The following is a 12,414-nucleotide window of genomic DNA, read 5'->3' as shown; positions in this document are numbered from 1 at the left end:
GGGGTGCGGGTATCTTTTAGTTTAATTTCCATCCGTCAGATATAGATCGGATGGTTTATATTGCAAGATGGCACACGTACCATCATCACCAACTCGGTTTTTTATAAGAGAAGAAATATAAGTATGGAGATACAAACATATTATCGATACTTGCTTCCGTAAACTAGCATCTACATTCTATTCAACGCCTCGGCATGTGGGGCCTTAGCACAATGACTTCTCAACTGTGTAAAACAAAGATTTTCCCGTCACCGACAAGGAGGGGGTAACGGCGGCGTGCTTTTTGGCTTGCTCTAGTCCTAGTAGTCATACTAGGTGGTCTAAGCACGTGTAGATTTATTATTTTTCACGTCTCGTGTTCGCCGTACTGCCACGACTGTTGATGAATAGATGGTAAGTTATTCATGGGGAAACCCTTGTTGAGCGTGTTTGCAAGAGAGAGAGAGATAGTGTGTGTGTGTGTGATATGTTAGAGACTGAGGCAATGATAACAGATTCTTTGTGTCTATGTGTGTGGAGGATAGAGAGAGAAATGTACATGGGGCTTTGTGTTGTGTAACGTGGAGACACATATGCATAATTAGAGAGTGAGTGTATGAGATACACATACGGACATGAGGAGAGATGAGGATCCAGATAAATGGGTGTTTGTGCGTGTCTGTGTGTGTTTGTGCACGCGTTTGTGTGTGAGAGGGAGAGAGTGTATGTGGAGTAGAGAGACCACTGATTATGTGAACCTAGTATAAGGGAAGGGGGAATGGTGTGACATGTGTAGTAGCGAGATAGCACGAGTGCGGGCGGGGGGAGCAGACTACTTGGAAGAGACATCGAGTGTGTGTGTGGGAGAGGGGTGTGAGAGCGAGAGAAAGAGAGAGCTAGCGATGGAGAGAGAGAGGGAGGAAGAGAGGGGCGAGAGGGGTCATTTGTGTCCATAAATGGCGTATAGATAGGGAGACAATGTTGATGTTGTTCGAAATTGGCCTATGAACAGAGACGCAAGGGAAGTGAGTCATCGTGTGTGTGATAGGGACTTCATGAGAGATCTAGAATAGATGGTGTAGAGAACAATGTGCGAAATCGAGAACGATTATACATTAGGGAGCTATGCAAAGAGTCACGACAAATATGTATACAGGGAAGTAGCTGGGGTGGTGTGTTGGAGAGATAGAAAGAGTAGAGTGGTGCACAAGGAGAAAAAGAGTGCTTGTTTGTAGTGGGGTGGTGTGTGAGGTGAGTGTGCGAGAACCACATAACTAGCGAGATAGACGTTTGGGGGCGACGTTTTGTGTGTATGGGAAATATACACTCTACATAGTGCGTGTGCTTGGGTAAGAGAGATAGCGGGAGACCTAGAGAGTGAGGGAAGAGATGTGTGCATGCCCGAGAGACAAAGTGATAGAGACCTATGTTGGGGTCCGGACTTTACAAGAGAGAGGGGTGTTAATGTGCTTGTGTGTTGGTGTTTGGGGGGAGAGAACGACTTCTCTCTATGTGTGTGTGTGTGGTTGTGGCGGTGGTGGGGGGGTTGACTTCAGATAAAGAGTGAGGTGTCTATATTTGAGGGACTTTAGCGTAATTGAGATATTGTGCACTCATGGTTGATCAATTTGTTTCACAGTTTGTACTATGAGATAACGATAATTTTGAACATGCGTGATATACCTTGATGTACCAGAATTACAAACCTAAGATTGGAATTTTGGAATTTGACTCCATCATTAGCTTTTGAATTCATTTAAACGGAGGTACATTTATTAAGCCGGGATTTCGTGATTTGAAATTCATATATCAAACCTAGAGATATACACATACGGGCATGTTCAAAATTTATAATCATCCACTTTATTCATACACATACACATTTTTGCTTTTGTCATCATATTTAGGATAAACACATTTGGAATTGCATTTGAATTGGACCATATGATGGTATTTGCTTGTAGTAGCTCAATGATCCATATTTGAATTGAATGGACAATCTAAGTTTCGAGTTGGTGACATTGATTCTCAAAACTTGCACATTTTTTGCGTGCAAAACAAAAAAATTGTCGGCCATGATATCATAGTCGGCCGTACGAGAGCAGAATACTTATAATTTTAGGCGCCAAAAGCTTTCAAACTTCCCGCTCACATCGAAATATCACGCGCCCAAAAGTTTAGCCCTACGATATTCCTGTTTTACCCCTGCCACATGAACGGAAAAGGGCTGCTTTGGTAACTCCATTGTTTTCCCCTCTTTGCCCCCCTCCCCTTCCCCTCCCCGACCCCCCAACCACGGCAAGCCGCCGAATCTAGTCCTCCGCCGCAGCGGTGGACCTCACACCCCGCCGGATCTACCTTCTGCACCTTGGAACCCCCAAGTGCCAACTCACCACCTCACCGGAGCCGCTTTAGCGACTAGCTTGTCCACCGCTCCAGATCTCCTTGACCGCCATCATGGTCCACCGCACCGGATCTGCTTAACCGGCGCCCTCATACACCACAGCGTAGGCCCTTCACTGACTCCCTCGTCCGCCCCTTCGCTGGCCCTTCATACAAGCCCTCATCCGCCGCAACAGATCCGCCTCACCGAAAGCACTATATAACGTGCCCGCCGAAGCCTTCGTCCACTGCACCGGACCCGCTCCATGGACGCCATATTCAACTCCACTGGCCCTGCTTTACCGATGCCGCAGCCTCATCAGGTTATTTGGATTTGTACTCCTTCGATTTTTCTCTTTATCGTGCAACTGTTCACTTACCACAGATGAGCTTTCTTGTATGTCGACAGGCGCCGCAACCGTAGCACCGGAGCTGCTTCAGCGACGGCGACAGCCGTCCCAAACTCAACCGCAACACGAGCACCATCGACGATCCTTAGCTATCAAGTATGACAACGATACCCATACGCCGCCGAGAATTAGGTACTATTATCCAACGGCCGGCGCCTACGTTCACTTTCCTAGCATAAGCACCGCACCTTTGAATTTCTTCAGGGCATCATTCAGTTTTTCATGAGACGCGTTATTCTGCTTGCACCTATAGGGCAATACTTCTGGCAGTGAACATGTTACATGTGCTAAATTACATACCAGTGCACATATAGTTAATATGCTTTAGTTTTGTTCTGATGCCACCTGTTGGTTCCATCAGACTGCTTAATGTTCTCTATGCTTAATTACACATCAGCAAACTAGCATGTGGTTCCACTGCTTTTTGTTTGTTTTACCCTACATTTTCTGATGCTAGCTATTACATCACTGCTCCGAGCCTCTGTTCATTACTTGTTTGTGTGCTCTTGATCTTCCCAAGTTGCATGACTAATTTGATGCTTCTATTAATTATGGAGCTGCCAACCCCATCAAGAAAAATATTTGTTCTTTTGGGGCTGGCACCTTGAACAAGCATAAAATAGAGGGAAGCAGATATATTGTCGTGTATGCACACACCCTTCTTTCATTAGTTTAGATGAACCATTGATGATCAATTCGGACCAGTGCATGCGATTAAAATTAATTTTACCTAAATAGATGGTGCAGAATAAACTACAACAACTAGATTTGCAACCATAGGATGCTGATGATATCTTCAAAGAACATTGCAACAACAGCTAGGCTTCACAACAACATATGGTAAGCCAGTGTGTTTTAGTACATGTGAAATGTAATGCGAGTGGGCTGCTTTCTTGGCTTGTGCCCTCAACGTGTAATCCTACCGAATTACAAATAGTTCAGTTGTCTGCTTTGTTGAATTGCTTGATTCGAATGCTTATTTGTTGTTATGCTATACCTGAGTTGGCCAATATGTCAGCAGTGCCTGCTGTACTATCGTAAAGAAATGCATGCCTATTTCATTTGAGTCCTTAACTTTTCCTCTCAACTTCATCACAAGACTGTCTTCATAGTTTATATGAGGCCACACTGTTAAGTGCTTTCTCAGATTATTTCAACTGCTTAGATGCCTTGGCAACTTAAATATAGCGGTTGTACACTCCCTTTCAACTAGGGATATCAACTGGGTCCCGTTTAATCCCGATTAAAGTCCATTAGTGGTATGATAGTTCAAAAGCGTTTTTGTTTTTTGAGGAAAATGAACTAGGGAGGTAGCAAAAACTAACTAGATGGGACTGGCGGATGTCGTTTATTTGCCACTTACATCCCTAGTTTCATCTTACCATTTTAATTTCTTTTCGGCTGATGCTGCATCGAACCATTTAAATATAGTTTACCATGCTCGGCAATATAATTCGTCCGTCATTTACCATGTAAGCTTACTTCCTGGATCATACGATAACTATCTCTTACTGATGTCCAGCGGAAACCTTTCAGGATGCCGTTCACACTAGGACACAATGTACAACCCCAGAATCTATTTGTGGAAGCAGTGCGCCATCCATGTTACCAGATGGTAGCAGTTCAGAGGCAACACCGCCAGAGAGCAGTCTGAGCACAGATATTATAGTGCTTGAGGCTCTACTAGAGGCAGAAAGAGATGGTGTGGCTGCCATGAATGAGGTAATATTTATCTTGAGGCTGGAAATTACGGAATTAGCGGCACGCATTATGCAAGCAACCAAAGAATTGGAGGAAGTAAGAATGTTGCATTTGAAGACGGAGGAGGTCCTGTTGTTTCTGCTATCTGAAGCCCAATGTAATCCCGGTTCTTCTTTAGATACCAGTTCAAATTGTCATTAGATTATTGTACTTTCATGTTGTGTCATGTCTCTGAATGGATTATGTTGCAAGACCCCCTATGTTGTCCATGTGTTGTAATGATCCGAATTTTTTAGACGAGGTAATCCTCAGTACTTGTATGATTGACATAAGGTGAACTGTTTTTCGTGTGAGCATATTGTATTGGATGAAATAACTGTTGGACTTAGAGTGTATCAAACCTACTGAATTCGAAGATCACGACATTTCAAAATCATAATCATATATAAAGGTAGAATAAATCTTTGTTGTGGTTTTCAAGAAATAAATAACAAAATGTATAATTATATATGGATATTCATAATCGAATACAAATTGGATTTGAATTTAGTTTGCCAGGTCCTAGGGCAAACGTGAATGCTAATTCTCCCAAGTTTTGAACGAAGCGTCTAAACATGCACTATAATATGTGGGCTGCCCGAAGCAAGCGTTTGCGAGATGGAAATTACTGGCTACCCCTGACACTTGACATCCTTATCGACCGGATTTACACTGCTGTCAATAGGGGTAGACTAGTAACTTCAATCAGACGTGACACGACGGCCTCTCAGCCCATTAAGACATGGTGGGCGCCAAACGTGAGCGGCAAAACACATTTGATTCAAGCTCGTCCAAAAGACGTGTGTCTCTTCCTCCATTTGCCCATTCATACATGCTGTGCGGCAAAACAAACTCTCCTCGTCCGAAATCAATGTAGGCTAATATTTTAAATAGGGGCAGATGTATAACTTCCATCAGACGTGACACAACCGCCCTACCTGTCAGCCCTGTTCATACACCGTGAGCGGCAAAACACCCTCTCCTCGCCCGAAATAGTTACCGGCAAATATTTGGGAGATGCGAGATTACCATCCCTATCCCCAACTGACGCGATGTCCAAAATTTTAAACGGGGGATAAGTTCGTAACTTTCCCCCATTTCAGAGAAGCGCATCCCAAAGTTTGAGATCCCCCTCCCCTCCATTTCCCCATTCATACACCGTCGGCGGCACAACAACCTCCGCACTGCGGCCAGCCTCCTCCGTCCACCACCCCATCCTCCACCTTGCCGGAGCAGCTACCCCTACCCTGTCATCCACTGCAAGAGATGGACGTCTCTCATCCACGGCGTTGGACCAGGATGCTTTCATCACCTCCTCTCGCTTCATCAGTGTCGTCGTCCACCTTGCCGTTGCCGCTCCTACGACTGCCTCGTCCACGGCAACAGGATATATCCCCCGACCCACCCATCCGTCGTCTAAAGTCTTCTTCCCCACCGCCGACAGCCATCGCACCCGTAGCACCCTCAACGTATCAGCATGGGCCTACACGGTGTCGCAAGAGAGGTGGTACTCTTCCATATGTGCTTAAGTTATTGATCTCACCCGGAAAATAGATCATAATTTGTTTACTGTACTTTTCTTGTCCGTACCAAATCGTAGTGGCTAGTTGCAAGCAAACATTGGTTGCGAAGTAGCTTTGTCCGGTTTGCACCTTCAGATCCGCCATGGCACGGGCACTATACTCGTAAAGCTTATGGTCCCCCCTTTATATTCACTACCATCATCGTAGGTGCTTCGTGTCGTGCTAGCACTACTCCTCAAGACCTCAACCAAAAGCTTATGTGTTGAAATACGAATCTGATATGATGCTCATATCACTAAAACAGAGAACGTTTAATTGGTCACCTAATGTTCCTATATTCGTTTCGAAAAGCATGTGCGCCACCCATTGGTCCAGCTAGTTCCACTTTCCTGATTTTTCTCTCGATGCTTAGGCTTTTCCCCTTTTATCTACTCTACTATGATCTGCGTAGGTGCTTTTTGTCGTACTATCATTACTCCACCCTTCAAGCTAAACAACACAACACTCAGAATTCTAAAGCTTAGTTGTTCAAATATGATTGTGATATGATATTGATATTAGTTAACCGACACATTTAGTTGGTTAGCTAAAGGTCACACTTGAGTTTCCAAATGCATGTCGCGACATATAGAGAGACAACATAATTGCATTTCTTTGTCACTTGTTGACCATACTTTCTTGTCCATACCAAATCTTAGTTATTATTTCAATGCAAACATCGGTTGCTAACTACCCTTTGCACGGTTTGCAGCTTTAGATCTGCCATCCCACTGCCACGGTCAACACTGTACTCATCATGCTTATCTTTTCCCCATTTTATGATGACCACAATCAGCCTACGTGGTTCGTGTCGTAATAGCACTGCTCCACCCATCGAGCTAAACAAGCTTAGTTGTACAAATTCATATCTGATATTAGTAAAACTGAGAGATGTTTAATTGGTTAGCTAAATATTCCTACTTTAGTTTCGAAGCATGTGAGCCACATATGGAGAGACCAGAAAGAATAGTATTTCTCTGTGCGCTCTTGTTCATCATGGATGGCCAACCGACATTGTATTGAAAGACTTGTAATATCTTCAATCTGCTTGCTCTTCTGCTCTTCTTTAAGATGATACTCTTCTCTTGCGGTCGACTGGTCAGGTCGAGTTGTTCTCCCTTAGTATATTTTGAATCTATCAGGCCAGGTCGACTTGTTCTTCTTTACTATATGTTGAAGCTATCATCTGCGAAGTGTCATCACTTCTGGAGCTCTCATATTTTCAGTAGTAGGCCACATTATATTAATGTACACAACAAATTACAGCATGCATCACATCTTTTAAAAGAATTGCATAGATAGCACAAAGGGGTTTACAGGGAGGCAGTATTGGATTAGAATCACTTCCGCATTACAAAGAAAATCTCACTTGTTTTTAAGTTTTCATGCATGTCAGATATTGAACATTATCAAAATGAATACGAGAATGGGCGCACAAGAGGAATAATGCAGAACGATCCACTGGCTAACAAACTTGGCATGGTGGAGGATGGCCTATCTTATTCATCCATCAAGGTGCTTGCTCTAACTTTGCAAAGTTGTATTGGTCGCACATATTTTGCATCTGACCTCTTGCATTACTTCTACTTTGTTACACCATCTGCTTAGTTTAAGCATCATATATGAGTATATGCCATACCTATCCATTTTCTTTACCTATTCCATGTGTCGTCACACTATGTTTTTCCAGTCAAATGTTGTTCTTTCGTAATAGATGTCCAAAAGGAAGAGGGTGAGTGCAGATCGTCAAGGAGTACAAACTATGTATTTGGAAAAGGTAGTGATACCTGTTAAATCAGATAGATCAGCAGCCATAGAAAACACAGGCCCAACTGTACCACACTTTACCCCTACTCCAGTGGCCAAACCCCTATTAGAACTGCTGGGAGCCTAGCGTCAGATACTGTCTATGATATCAATTCAAAATTGGAACTCCTAAATTTCTGCTTGTGCCTTACCTTCTCTCTTGTATGAAAACTAATTTCAGATGAATCCTTGCTCAAAGGATCATACGATCTCAAAACAATAATGGGCTCTGCATTGCTCTTGTCAGTACCTCTCTACCTTTTGCCTTGTAACGCTGTACTTAATTAATTACTATTTGATTATGTATCATCAGTCTGCACCTGAGCTTCATTATCCTCTGTTTCTTCCAATATTATTTGATCTATATTTACTCTTTGCAAAATTTAGAATGATGGCAACGCTTATAAAGAATTTACTTTGGGGAATTTATTGAATTATCCTTCCATCAACATGGAGAAGGGCTCTGTCCAGCCCGTGTTAACATGTAATGTAAGTTCATCATTCTCAAGCCTTCAAACTTTGTTCTAGTATAGATTTGGATAGGCATCATTTCCTCCACTGCTGTTTGCTTTGGTGTTTACATTTGATTGTATGTTTGCAACAACTACCAGTTTCAAATTATAGTTGTAAAAACATGTTCCTTATGCAGAACAGATCCATTTATTTGCTTATGTAATTGTGAAACCTGTTACGTGTCTCCTTGTTTCTCTTTCAGACTCGTATCTCTTACGCCAGGCAGAACTTTAGGGAAGATAGTGAGCCAAACCATCTTGAGGACAGCGAGATGACCCTAAGATCCTGTCTTGATGAAGACAGTGTGTTGAAGCTACTCACCAGTAGGTGTGAGACAACCTCTGTGTAGTCGCTACCTCAATCGGTTCGACTTCTTCAGTCTCAACTTAAAGCGGAAAGGCTTGCTTTAGCTCAGCTCCGACTTGAAGTCAAAGATGCAATGAAGATGTCAGAGGACTGCCGTGCGCACCATCATGCCTTAAATCTAGTGTTGATGCATCTATCGTTGACACAACTGAGGTCTACTCAGCTTCTTCAGCCGTTTGGGGGGCCTGACTTGGCCAGGCCTAGTGCCTTCTGAAGTGCTCTCAGTTTTGTATATTCTTTTGTCGGCGCCTTTATTTGCACTGGTGGCGAACTTTGATGCCCAGTGGATGTAATATGTGTGATATCCTTGATAGCCTAGCATAAGTTGCTTGCTTATTTATTTCCTTGTTGTCTTGTTTATTTGTTTGCTTGTAATCATTGTAGTTCTTTTTCCGCGGTTTGCTAGTGGCTACAATGACCTATTGTTTAAAACTAGGCCACAATAACCACGGGCTAATATTTACTGTAGTGACACTGGGCCTCCTACGGGCCGTAGAAACAGTGGGCCTTCTACGGGCCATAGAAACAGTGGGCCTTCTACGGGCCGTAGAAACAGTGGGCCTTCTACGGGCCATAGAAACAGTGGGCCTTCTATGGGTCGTAGAAACAATGGGCCTTCTATGGGCCGTAGAAACGATGGGCCTTCTACGGGCTGTATCATCAATGGGCCTTATACGGGCAGTATGATCAATTGGCCAAACATGGGCCAATAACAGGCCGCATTATGGCCGTAAACGGGCTAGAGTTGGAACCGTCCGTTCATGGGCCGACCATAACGGGCCATCGTTAATAGGCCATATTTGATGATGCTATGAAAACGGCCCAACGTATTAACGGACAACAAACGGGCCGACTGTAACCACGGGCTGAATTTGGCCCACAAGCAGAAAATGACAGTAACGGGCCGTAAGTAAACGAATGCTGGAAATGAGCCCAAGAATAAATGGGCTCTGAGAAGGCCGAAAGATAACATGGGCTGGAAACGGCCCAATGGAATAACAGGCCGTTAATGGGTATAAAGTGATACACTGTTCATTACGGGCCAGTTTCACCATGGGCCATTAATGGGTGCAAAGTGATACACTATTCATTACGAGCCAGTTTCACCACGGGCCGTTAATAGGCCAAGAGTTACATAGGGCCTCATATTGGCCGAAAGACGTCATGGGCCATACATGGGCCAGAAGTGAAAACGGGCTGGAATCATATTGGGTGGCCTAGATGACGCAACTGGACCTAATTCGGATAGGGCGTAACGGGCCTTGGGTTAGCGGGCTGTAAATGGGCTATATGCGAACAGGTCGTTAACAAGATATACATGGGCCGGCCCGCCACCTTTTGACCAAGTCAAACGGGCCGGCCTTTTCACAGGAATGGGCCTCTGTTGGGCCATGCCACGTGTCGACGTATCATAGGCGCCTTCTGTCCAATGAGTGGATGACATCTGTCCCAACGATGAGCCGACACATGTTTCCTCCAGCCAATGATGATTTTACACGTGGAAAATCCCCATTGGTCGGGGCTGTTAACGGGTTATCAGATCCAAAACCCGACCCGATAGCTTAACGACGTTCCGTTATGGTGGATGCCACGTGTCGGTCACCCTTGACGAAAGCACTTCTGTGACACGCAATTTATCGTCATGGAAGTGGACACTTCCGTGATGATAATTTTGGTAATGTCATGGAACACTTCTATGACAGCACAGGTATGACTATCTTGATTATGTCATAAATTTGTCATGGATGTACATGCATGACAAAAAATGCGACCTACTGTGACAAACACGTATCATCAAGGAAGTGTATTTTTTGTAGTGTGATGAGTTCATTACAGTACCTTGATGTGGTGGTTTGTTTTCTTTTACTAACGGAGCTCACGAGATTCTGTTTTAAGTTTTGTGTTGTGAAGTTTTCAAGTTTTGGGTAAAGATTTGATGGATTATGGAACAAGGAGAGGCAAGAGCCTAAGCTTGGGGATGCCCAAGGCACCCCAAGGCAAAATCCAAGGACAACCAAAATCCTTAGCTTGGGGATGCCCTGGAAGGCATCCCCTCTTTCGTCTTCGTCCATCGGTAACTTTACTTGGAGCTATATTTTTATTCACCACATGATATGTGTTTTGCTTGGAGTGTCTTGTCTGATTTGAGTCTTTGCTTTTTAGTTTACCACAATCATGCTTGCTGTACACACCTTTTGGGAGAGACACACATGAATCGAAATTTATTAGAATACTCTCTGTGCTTCAGTTATACCTTTTGAGCTAGATAATTTTGCTCTAGTGCTTCGCTTATATCTTTTAGAGCACGGTGGTGGTTTTATTTTATAGAAATTATTGATCTATCATGCTTCACTTATATTATTTTGAGAGTCCCTTAGAACAGTATGGTAATTTGCTTTGGTTATTAATTTAGTCCTAATATGATAGGCATCGAAGATCGGTATAATAAAAACTTTCATAAAAAGTGCATTGAGTACTAGGAGAAGTTTGATACTTGACAATTGTTTTGAGATATAAAGGTCATAATATTAGAGTGTTCTAGTTGAGTAGTGGTGAATTTGTGAAATACTTGCGTTGAAGTTTGCAAGTCCCGTAGCATGGACGTATGGTGACCGTTGTGTAACAAATTTGAAACATGAGGTGTTATTTGATTGTCTTCCTTATAAGTGGCGGTCGGGGATGAGGGATGGTCTTTTCCTACCAATCTATCCCCCTAGGAGCATGAGCGTAATGCTTGGTTTTTGATGACTTGTAGATTTTTGCAATAAGTATGTGAGTTCTTTATGACTAATGTTGAGTCCATGGATTATACGCACTCTCACCCTTCCATCATTGCTAGCCTCTTCGGTACCGTGTATTGCCCTTTCTCACCTTGAGAGTTGGTGCAAACTTCGCCGGTGCATCCAAACCCCGTGATATGATACGCTCTGTCACACATAAACCTCCTTATATGTTCCTCAAAACAGCCACCATACCTACCTATTATGGCATTTCCATAGCCATTCTGAGATATATTGCCACGCAACTTTCCACCGTTCCATTTATGATGACACACATCATCATTGTCATATTGCCTTGCATGATCATGTAGCTGACATCGTATTTGTGGCAAAGGCACCATTCATAATTTTTCATACATGTCACTCTTGATTCATGGCCCTTCCCGGTACACCGCCGGAGGCATTCATATAGAGTCATACTTTGTTCTAGTATCAAGTTGTAATAATTGAGTTGTAAATAAATAGAAGTGTGATGATCATCATTAATAGAGCATTGTCCCCAAAAAAGAGAAAGGCAAAAAAAGAAAGGCCCAAAAAAGGGGGCAATGCTACTATCCTTTTTTCCACACTTGTGCTTCAAAGTAGCACCATGATCTTTATGATAGAGAGTCTCTTGTTTTGTCACTTTCATATACTAGTGGGAATTTTTCATTATAGAACTTGGCTTGTATATTCCAACAATGGGCTTCCTCAAATGCCCTAGGTCTTCATGAGCAAGCAAGTTGGATGCACACCCACTTATTTTCTTTTGTTGAGCTTCCATACATTTATAGCTCTAGTGCATCCGTTGCATGGCAATCCCTACTCCTGGGATTGACATCAATTGATGGGCATCTCCCTATCCCATTGTTTAGCTGCGTCGATGTGAGACTTTCT

Source organism: Triticum urartu, chromosome 7A, assembly GCF_056163025.1.
Source record: "Triticum urartu cultivar PI428250 chromosome 7A, HENAU_Tu73, whole genome shotgun sequence".
NCBI lineage: Eukaryota > Viridiplantae > Streptophyta > Magnoliopsida > Poales > Poaceae > Triticum > Triticum urartu.
Note: the sequence above shows the minus strand (reverse complement) of the source record.